Raw genomic sequence first — 11,099 nt, forward strand, 5'->3', positions numbered from 1 at the left:
GTTGAGCTGCCAGATTATTGCCTTAGGGTGAAAGGGAGCCAAGTGTCTTTCAGACTCAGAGACTGGAGTTTCATTATGTATTAAATATGGTGTTTGGTCCCAATAATTTTGGCAAAGCCGAGGGAATGACCAAAAATGGATAGAAGGGTGAAAATTTGAAGGCGCACTGACCTACATTATCACTTTGATGGTTGCCCTATGCCATCAGGACCCACACCAAATAAATTCCCACCCCACCTCTGTGGGGGCCGACTGCCATTCCCTGCCCCCACTCGGTCTCTGGGTCCCATCATTCCCTTTTTCATAGACGGACCTGGCTTTAAAATTACCTTCACATCCAGGTTCTCAGCCCTGGATCAAAGGCACCTGGGCAGCACTGCCACCAACCCTGGACTCCTGATGTTTTCTAGAATCCAGTTCCGCCCATCCAACTGCTACTGTAAGACATTTCAAAAACAAAGAAAAAAAAAGATCAAAACATTTGTGTTGAATAATCAAGGTCAGGTTTATTTTAAATCAGAACAGTACAATAATGTCTAAAGTCTCTGAAACAGCGGCCCCATAGTGTACAAGAGCTAAACAAATAAGGACTGGAAAAAGATGTCCCTGCCTAATTAATCGGTTTTAGAAATAGAGGCTGTAATACGAAGTTAATTAGCAGTGAGGAGGGAGAGCTCCTGCCACCGTTGGTAGATCCTATCTCTTGGAGACTTCAGGAAGGAGTTTCAATATCATCTTTAAGGACAGCAGTGTGGTGGAGGGGGCAGCCCTATTCAAAACACCTGTCACCTCACACAACGTAAGGATGTCCCTAATTGGCTGGCTGGTCTTAAAAACTGGTTCTGATTCCACTCTGGTCACTTTACAGGCCACAGACTGAGCAGTGCTCGCCTCTTCCCATCACAGGTCCTAAAGGATACGGTGATTGTACAAAAGGTGACTTGCCTGTGGGTGGATGGTCTAGAACCACTGCAAGAAAAATGGAAGTGCAGTTATCATATAAACTGAGCAGCTGGGGCAAACTTCCTTTCTCTCTTTTAGGGGAGCTTCCAAATATGCTTGGTGAGACCAGGACCCAATCACGCACCCTGTGTGAGGCAGGCCAAAACGTGAAAGATAATGTGAGGTTGTAATCTTCACGAAGCAGGCTGCCACATCTTTCTCTTGTGGAGCTACTGGCAAGTTCCAACCGCTGACCTTTCCATTAGCAGCTGAGTGCTTAACTACTGTGCCACCAGGGCTCCAATTTGAGACGAGGACTGCCTGAATCCAACCACAGGATCAGAGAAGTCAGCTACATCAGAGGCCTGAATTCCCCTTCAAAATGAACCACAGTTCATGTTCATCATGCCTTAAGCAAACATCATAAGGGAAATATGCTGGTAGGCGAAATCCCTTAATTTCTAGAAAGGGGGGATCTGAAAGAAGTCAGTTTATTCGGTACCATGGCTAAGAACTCATGCAGGACTATGGGTAATAAACCTTAGAAATGGGAGGCTAAGTCACCAGGTTGTACAACAGCATTTCTTAACATATTAGTACCAGTAATTAGTAACATACCACGTTAGAAAATAGGAGACACCAGAAAGAAAAGTGTCACTTAATTTCATAAAAATTTCCGAACACTAAACATTACTACCATCAGACAATGTGCATAGATCTTCCAGAAAATAACGGGGGGGGGGGGGACTGACAATTGATAATACAGATTTTGTGAATTTGTTCTTAATTGACATGTTATTACTCCTTGATGGCACTGGGTCTGGGTTTTTTACTCTAGGATTCTATGGGCAAATGGGATGCAGTCAAAGTGACTTCAAGCCTGAGGCTGGCACCAAAATTCCAATTATAAATTGTTCAAGTTCTAGGGCTCTGCCCTGAAAAGTCACAATTTGTAAAGTTAGTACAAATCCCTAATTCCTAAATTCTTTGTGCCTCTTAATAGCAAGGACATATGCAGCTTTCAATCCTTCAGGTATCGGCAACCTATCTTTCTGGTTTCTAAAGATAGTATTTGGAGAACGCCTATGTTCTACCCATAAAAACGTCAGTGAATCATGTAGGTATCAGGCAACATACTTAATCCAAGTTATTATAAAAAACGGACAAAAATTCAACCAGTCCCCCTATAAAAGGAAATATTTGTATTTTACCTCAAAGCAAGTACCAGGCTACTCTCAGTAACTTATAATCAGGTTTGAAAAAGAGAAGACTTTTCCTTAATTCTCCCTTTGAAAGTACCTCAGGTTCCACAAAAGGGAGACAAATATATAACAAAATGGACGCCAGCATGCGTGCACTTGAAGCATTAACATGGACGGACGCAGCTCGGGGAGGAGGAGCACGGCCCCAGGAGTCGGGGCCAGAGCCGCTAGGAGCCAAGGGTGGAGCCAAGGGTGGGGCCAAGGGTGGGGCCACGTTCTCGACTTTTCTGTGCCAGCCAGCCTAGCTCCAGAACACGCCCATCCTAACGGTTTTTAATAGAAGTTACCAGAAATCATTTCTTCTATGGAAGAATACCTATAAAGGAGGACTGAGGCTAAAAAAGAGAGACTCATAATGTGAAATATACAATTATACTGTAAAATAGAATTCAACACTATGAAACATGACTTGCAAGGACATTTCACTGCCTCAAAGTACAAAGCCCGCGCATTCTGACCATTAATTCCCGACTTTTAAATTGAACATACCCCTTGCGCACTTTTCAAAGTAAAAGCATGAAAAAGACCAGGACAAAATTCAATACAATAATGTGAGGTTCACCAGGCAACTGGGGAAATGAAACCCTAAAGACGATCAGTGACCAGCTTTGGCTAAGCACTCGGCCAGTCTGATGGTCAATTTGCGCTTTTTGACATTGAAATCAACACCCAAGTTTCTTCCAATTAGGAAACTGATTTCCTGATATATGAACTGCAGGTAACAAAACTTTTTTTTTTTTTTTTTTGCACAAAGCTCATGAAAAAGATCAGGACCCACACTAAATAATGCAACCTAAAATAAAATGCCAAATTGAGTCTAATCTTGGCTGATGAGAGCACGTAAGGGGCATTTTACAGTGTTTGTGCAAGTAAGACCAAACTTAAAAAAAAAAAAATGCATAAAAAATGTTAGGAGCAGGCTCGAATACAATGATGTGAAAAGTTTGTTGCATACAAATACCGAACTGGACAAGGGAGGCTGGAGGCGACTTAAGGCGTCAGCAACAAGCCCTGCAATTGCCCAGAGCACCCATTTCTTCATTTTCAAGTTAAAAATACCAGTAAACTTTTTTCCCCCTTTTAAGTCAGTGTGTAAAGATACCTTATGCCAGGATTTAATGACACAAAAAATATTGAATATAGTCATGCTGTAAAATGGAAGTCGAAACTGCACTCAAAAGAAATTTACCTCTTTTAACAGTGCTAATCCCATACGCCTCCCTTCAGTGTTAATTTTCTCCTTCTTGGGTTGAAAATAACAGAAATTAAGAGCTATGGCCAAGATTTAAACAAGTACACAACAGCAAGAGCCCCAAAGATTTCAAAAAGGCCAAATCCACTACCTGGCACCCAATGCTGTCGTGCACCTGCTCAGCCAACAGCTCCACCGATTTGCTCTGTTTGTGGTTAAAAGAAAAAAACCAAGCCATACCCGCTGCCACCGAGTTGATTCCTACTCACAGCGACCTTATAGGACTGAGTAGAACTGCCCCATAGGGTTTCCAAGGAGCGCTTGGTAAATTCTAATTGCCGACCTTTTAGTTACCGACCGTAGCTCTTAACCACTATGGCACAGTTTTGAGTCAAAAACACCTCAAAAATCTTAAGACCACATGAAAAAGGGGACCAAGGCCAATATTCAAATAAATAAAACAATATTAAAGAGCCATCACAATGTAAAATAAATCACCACACCCAAATTCGGCTAAGGTACGCACACTGCCGTAAACCCAAAGTCCTCCAGAAACATTATACTACATCCTATACGGAGTATATCCATTCATAAAAATCACACAGCAAATAGCCAACTATTATGATAGTTAAGTAGTAAACTTACAACTTCAGGATTACACAAGAGAACAGCCCTCTTGTTCCCCCATTTCTGAGTGAACCCTGAACGGAAAACCCACCGCACACCCAGGATAAAAAGGCCTAAACACGGGGAGATGAGCTCCTTTTATAGCAAGTTTATGGCCCCACCTTCAAAAGTTCCTGACTGGTTTGGGCTAACATGATTGACAGGCGTAATGTCTACTCCCTCCTAGAAAACCTGCCCGTATTTCCAGGTGTTTGCTCCTTATTGGCCTAGAAGTGGTGGGAGGGTCCTAAGGTTTGCACTTGGCATCTTTGCACTTGATCTGTGGTGTGCAGGAATTGTGGGATAAATCGACAACAAAGTAACTCATGCCAGACTCCCTGATTGGTTCCAGCAATGAATTCAAACAACTCCCAGCCGCACTTTTCAATTTTTTTTGCCTTTCTTTATCTCCATCTAGAAAGTTCGTCCCTCCATTTTGCCTTTGGAATCAGGTTGGTTGTGGCAGAGAATTTAGCCCCCTTCAGCAACTATGTTTGGGAAGAAGGAATAGAGATGATGTCAGAGCAAGGATCTGGAGAAAATTGTGACCCCCAATACCCCCACTAACAATTGCACATAGCATATTAATCTAAGATATGTATGCGGGGGCAGCAGCAACTGACAACCAGATGCACCGAATGAGGAACTAACTGAGCATGCATAATTGGGTGGAGGGTATGTCATAAAACGCGGGGAAGAGGCTGGGGGGTTGAGTGAGTAAGAGAGAGGACTGAGGAATGCTGGCTTGTCGTGGGAGACATGGGGGAACATCGGTGCTGAGGTGCAGGGGAGTGTTGGAGGCACTGGGGGCAGTTAGCACTGGGCTGCACGAGGTGGGAAGGATGCAAGGCTTGCACTTGAAAGTTTTGCACTTCTTGGAGGTTGCAGAAATTCTGGAAAGGCAGCGTAAACTAACAAAAGAGTAACCTATACCTGTACCCTGATTGGTCAGAACAGGCTAAATGCACACTAAAATTGGAAAGCCAACTTGGCAACCCTAAAGCAAAATGAAGTATATTACAGGACAAACTAATTATAAATATTTGATGCTAAAATCATAAAATATTGTTGTGGTTGTCATTAGGTGCTGTTGAGTTGGTTCCGACTCATAGCAACCCTATGTACAACAGAACAAAACACTGCCTGGTCCTGCACCATCCTCACAACTGTTGGAAAGTCCCTGGGTAGCACAAATGGTTTGCACTCTTACACTAACCCAAAGGTTGTCAGTTCATACTCACCCAGAGGTGCTGCTGAAGAAAGGCCTGGCAATCTGCTTCTATATGTTTGAGCCCATGGTTGCAGCCACTGCGTCAGCCCATCTCCTTGAGGGTCTTCCTCTTTTTCACTGACCTTCTACTTTACCAAGCACGATGTCCTTCTCCAGGGACTGGTCCCAGGATAACACGTCCAAAGTACGTGAGACGAAGTCTTGCCATTCTCACTTCTAAGGAGCATTCTGGCTGTACTTCTTCCAAGATAGATTTGTTTGTTCTTCTGACAGTTCATGATATATTCAATATTCTTCGCCAACACCATAAGTCAAAGGCATCAATTCTTCTCAAGCTGAAAAAACTGAATAAAACATTAGCAAATTAAATACATCATCATATTAACCAGGTAGAGTTTATCCAATTAATAGAAGCATAGCTCAACTTTGTAAAATCTATCCTAAATCCAGTTCATAAAGGCATTGAGCTACATATGCGGCATTTACCCACCAGAGCTGTTCTTTACTTTCTCTACCTGGTTCTATAACCTGGAGGACTGCCCCCTACGGACTGCCTTGCCCTCTGTCTCTGGTTGTGTTCAGCCACAGGGAGAAACTATTGAGAAACTTGTGAGCAGGACAAGAAAGAGATCATTGCAGTGTCTGTATTGTCCTACCTAGGGTAAAATTTCCTGCAGGAAGCCCATCTTCCATAACTACATATGTTGCCCATTCTAATAACACTGCTCCCTTCCATTGCACCTTTATGTCTAGTGGCAGCAGTGGCTTCTAACTGTTGCTAATGACAACAACAACAAATAACCTATTCCATTCGGGTTGATTCTGACTCATACCAAACCCACGTGTTGCAGAGTAGAATTGCTCCCACAGGATTTTCTTGGCTGTAATCTTTATAGAAGCAGATTGCCAGGCCTTTCTTCAGCAGCACCCCTGGGTGAACTTTAACCGACAACCTTTAGGTTAGTGTAAGAGTGCAGACTGTGCTACCCAGGCAATGTCCAGCAGTTGCTAGACTCTGGAATTTATATTATCTTGTTTTTTTGGTCCCTTAACTTGACCATTTGAATTGTAGCGTCGGCGAAGAACATTGAATATACCATGCATGGACTGCCAAAAGAACGAACAAATCTGTAAGTCAGAATTGACTCCCTGGCAACTGATTTTGTGTGTGTGTGTGTGTGTAGAGTCCTGGTGGCACAGTGGTTAAGAGCTAGGCTGCAAACCAAAAGGTTGGCAGTTTGAATCTACCAGCTATTCCTGTTAGCAGCGGAGCTCTTAACCACTGTGCCACCATGGCTCCTAGCCTTAGCAAGCTAGAAATAGATAATAACTTCTTTAAACTGATGAGGGATATGTAATAAAGCCTTTGAAAAACACTGCATTCAATGACAAAAAATTTTGAGCAATCTCACTAAAAACAGGAATAAAATAAAGATAACTGCTGTAACTACCAAGATCCAACATTATATTGGAGATGGTAGCTAGGGAATTGATTAAAAAAAGGACAAGTATTTGAAATAAGGAGACAATTTTGTCATTAATTGCAGACACCATGATTGTCTCTATAGAAGAATCAAGATAATCTATAATTAATCTACTTTAAATATAGGAGTTCTGTAGCTTTGGGGGCTATAAGAGAAATATAGTAATACAAAAATCATTTTTGTTTTTACACACTGGATATTGGCAATCACAAAATGTAATATAAAAACTAGCAAAAAGGTAATTTGGAATATTTTAATGCTGAAAATAGGTTCTGTTTCCAGTAATGTCCAAGTAACTTTGAACAAACCAAACTTCTCGCAGATAACAAGTATAAATTCTTGCCAACATAAAAGTCAAGAACTAAATCAAAAGCTCTAGAAACCAAAATCAAACCCACTGCTGTCCAGTCAATTATGACTCATGGCAACCACATGTGTTACAGAGTAGAACTGCTTCCTAGGGTTTTCTTGGTTGTAATTTTTACAGAAACAATTCACCAGGCCTTTCTTCTGCAGCACCACTACGTGGGTTTGAACCACCAACCTTAGGTTAGCAGTTGATCATAAACCACTTGCCATCCAGGGAAGCCTTTTAAAAGCCCTAGAGAGTAATTAAACCCATGAACACACTGTAGGGGCACTGATATTTATAAGAAGGGAATGAAATTATGTGAGTTGCCTATTTTTAAAAGATTTTTAACCTGAGGGAAGGCCTGAGTCTGCATCATTCAGGGTGACAAAAACTCAGGTTGAAATGTATAGTCATAGTGGCTACAGAGGTTAGTCAAACTGGAATTGGAGATTAGTATTTCAGGCAACCACAGCAGCTGGAAAACGAGAAGATAATCCTGAACAAGAAAGAATACAAGGTGAGGAATGCCACTTCTGTGTATCTACTGGAAAAAATGAATTTGTTACCTGAAACCTTCCCACAGAGAAGACTCCAGACCCAAATGATTGCACCTGAGAATTCTATCAAACATTTAAGAAAGAAAGAACACTAATCTTAATGTAAACTGGTTCAGTAAAGAAAGAGGAGGCAACACTCCTGAACTTGGTTTCTGTATTAGCTTAATACAAAATCCTGACAAAGACTTATAAGAAAATTATAGCCCAATACCTCTTCTGAATATCTATAACATGTAATACATACATGTTTGTGCACTCTATTATATATAGTACATATACTACATATATGTTATATGCACATATATTATATACGGAAACCCTGCTGATGTAGCAGTTAAGAGTTTGGCTGCTAAGCCAAAGGTCGGCATTTCAAATCCACCAGGTGCTCCTTAGAAACCCTATGGGGCAGTTCTACTCTGTCCTGTAGGGTCGCTGAGTCTGAATCGAATTGATGGTAAAGGGTTTGGTTTTCATTATATTACCTATATATCTTTTTTTTATATATTATGTATTATATATTATATATACATATAAGGATCCTGGTGGCGCAATGGTTAAATGCTCAGCTGCTAAATGAAAGGTTGGCAATTCTAACCCACCCAGTGGCTCTGCGGGAGGAAGACCTAGTGATCTGCTCACATAAAGATTACAGCCTAGAAAACCCTATACGGCAATTCTACTCTGTCACATGGGGTCACTATGAGTTGAAATCAACTCGACAACACCTAACAACAGCATATACATATAAAATTATAAAAACCAACAACATCGTTCCCGTTGAGTCGATCCTGACTCAGAACTATCCCATGGGGTTTCCAAGGAGTAGCTGGTGGATTCAAATTGCCAGCCTTTTGGTTTGCAGCCAAGCTCTTAACCACTGTGCCACCAGGGGTCCATATATGTGTGTGTGTGTGTGTGTGTGTGTATATACACACACACACACTTATATACGTATATATAAAACCAGCTGTCGGCAAGTCCATTCTGATTTACTTCGGACCCTTGTGTGTCAGTGTAGAGTTGTGCTCCACAGGGTTTTCAGTGGCTGATTTTTCAGAAGCAGATAACCAGGCCCTTTCTTCCTAAGCACCTCTGCATGGATCCAAACCTCCAACATTTCAGTTAGCAAGTTGACCGCTTGCACCACCCAACAGACACACACACACACACATATATCCTTAACAGTGAATTAAGAAAACGAATTCAGCACCATAAAAAAGATAATATATCACTGGTTTATCCCATGAATGCAAGATAAGTTTAATGGTTTACAAGCAATCAATGTAACTCATGACAATAACAAAATAAGGAGAAAAATGATATGATAATTTCAATTGATGCAGAAAAAAAGTATGAGAAAATTCAGTATCCATTCATGAAAAATAATTCTTAAAAACCTAGGAATAGGTGGGGCCAAGATAGCGGACAAGGTAGAAGCTACCTCAGATCCCTCCTGCAACAAAGACTCGGAAAAACAAGTGAATCGATCACATACATGACAATCTACAAACCCTGACCATCAAACACAGATCTAAAGAGTTGATCTGAGTGACAGAGACTGAGAACGAACAACCACAGGGAAGCAGCAACTGTTTTTGGAGCCTGGAGTCAGCGTCCCAGTCAGGAAACCTTGGCGCCGGGCTTTGGACTGGGCACAGGGGAGCTGAGCACAGCATCCTGAGACGGCACAAACACGGGGCACAGCCCTAGCCCCTAGAAGTAACCTCGGGGGAAGCCCAGCCAGTGCACGCAGGCAGCCAGTGACGCGGCTGACAGGAGGAGAAGTCACTGGGAGGCAGCGACTGGTTTTGGAGCCAGGAGTGCGGCATCCCAGCCAGGGAACCTTGGCGCGGCGCTTTGGACTGGGAGCGGAGGAACTAACCATGGCTTCTGAGACAGCACAAGCACGGACGCGGGCCTGACCCTCGGGGGCAATATCTACCCAGCCAGCGCACACAGTCGACACGCCCTTCGGGAATCTCAGATTAAACAGTCATCCCAAGCAAGATAAGTAACTTTGTCTCTATTCCAGGGTGCTACTCTCTCCTATTTATCTGAACCCTCCCCTCTCCTTTCCAGGCGGCTTTATTAACATTGGAATTTCCTGAGCCAGAGAGTGAACTGCGCCGCGGGTTTTTCTTTCTTTCTTTCGTTTTTATTTTTGGTCTTTTCCTAACCCATTCTCCTGGCCTGAGAGAAGCAGCTACAAAAAACCCAGGGACCAAAAATCCTCCCCTAATTGGACTGAAAACACAGAACCAGCTCCAGCCAAGCATATGTGATCTACAGTCTTGGGCTTTCATCCATACAGGGAACAAGGTGGCTATTAAAATGCAAAGACAATTCTGATAGGGATCTGACTGTAATTGTTTTAGCGGATTACTGGAAAGACAAGTTTCCCAGGTCTGATATCTCTGCATATTCAACAGAGCCCTCACTGACCCACAACAGGGAACTGAGGGCTGAAGCTCCCCCCAGACCACCTAGCCTCCTGCCTTAGGGGTCTAAGGAGGGTGACACCTACCAATCTGTAGAGGTACTTGCATTGGGGGCCTAAGGTACAGCTGCAGAGCCCACCCACCAAAGTACTTTGGGAATAGAGACACACCTACCTCACTGGCACTTGGGGGAAGCCTGTCAGCATCCTACCCCCCCGGAGTGTGAAACCCTGCTGCTACTAGAATCTGGTGCACACAACTATCACCACTACTTCTCTAGGTGGATAGGTGACAGTCTGCACCACACACCTGATGACCCAAAATCAGATTCTACTCAAGAATAGTGAATGGACTCAGGCTTATATATCTGATAACAGCCCAAACCAGCTGGTAATAGGACATAAGTGATTCAAGGGCTACAACAATCAAGACAGTGCAATCTAGTAGCCCATCTACGTATATTGAAAGAAAACAAAATAAGATAAGACTCAGTGAGCAAATATAGAATAAATCACTACAATATCTTAGTGATGGCTCGGAGACAGCAGTCAATATCAAACCACATAAGCAAGCAGACCATGATTGCTTCTACAAGTCCCCAAACTAAAGAATCAAAATCTTTCCCAAATGAAGATACAATCGTGGAATTGCCAGATACAGAATATAAAAAACTAATTTACAGAATGCTTCAAGACATCAGGGATGACCTCAGAAATGAAATAAGGCAATCTACAGAAAAAGCCAAGGAACACACTGATAAAGCAGTTGAAGAACTCAAAAAGATTATTCAAGAACATAGTGGAAAAATTAATAAGTTGCAAGAATCCATAGAGAGACAGCATTCAGAAATCCAAAAGATTAACGATAAAATTAGACAACGCAATTAGAAGTCAGAGGAGCAGACTTGAGCAATTGGAATGCAGAGTAGGAGATCTGGACGACCACGGAATTGACACCAATATAGCTGAAAAAAAA

This window comes from Loxodonta africana, chromosome X (genome assembly GCF_030014295.1).
Source record: "Loxodonta africana isolate mLoxAfr1 chromosome X, mLoxAfr1.hap2, whole genome shotgun sequence".
Taxonomy (NCBI): domain Eukaryota; kingdom Metazoa; phylum Chordata; class Mammalia; order Proboscidea; family Elephantidae; genus Loxodonta; species Loxodonta africana.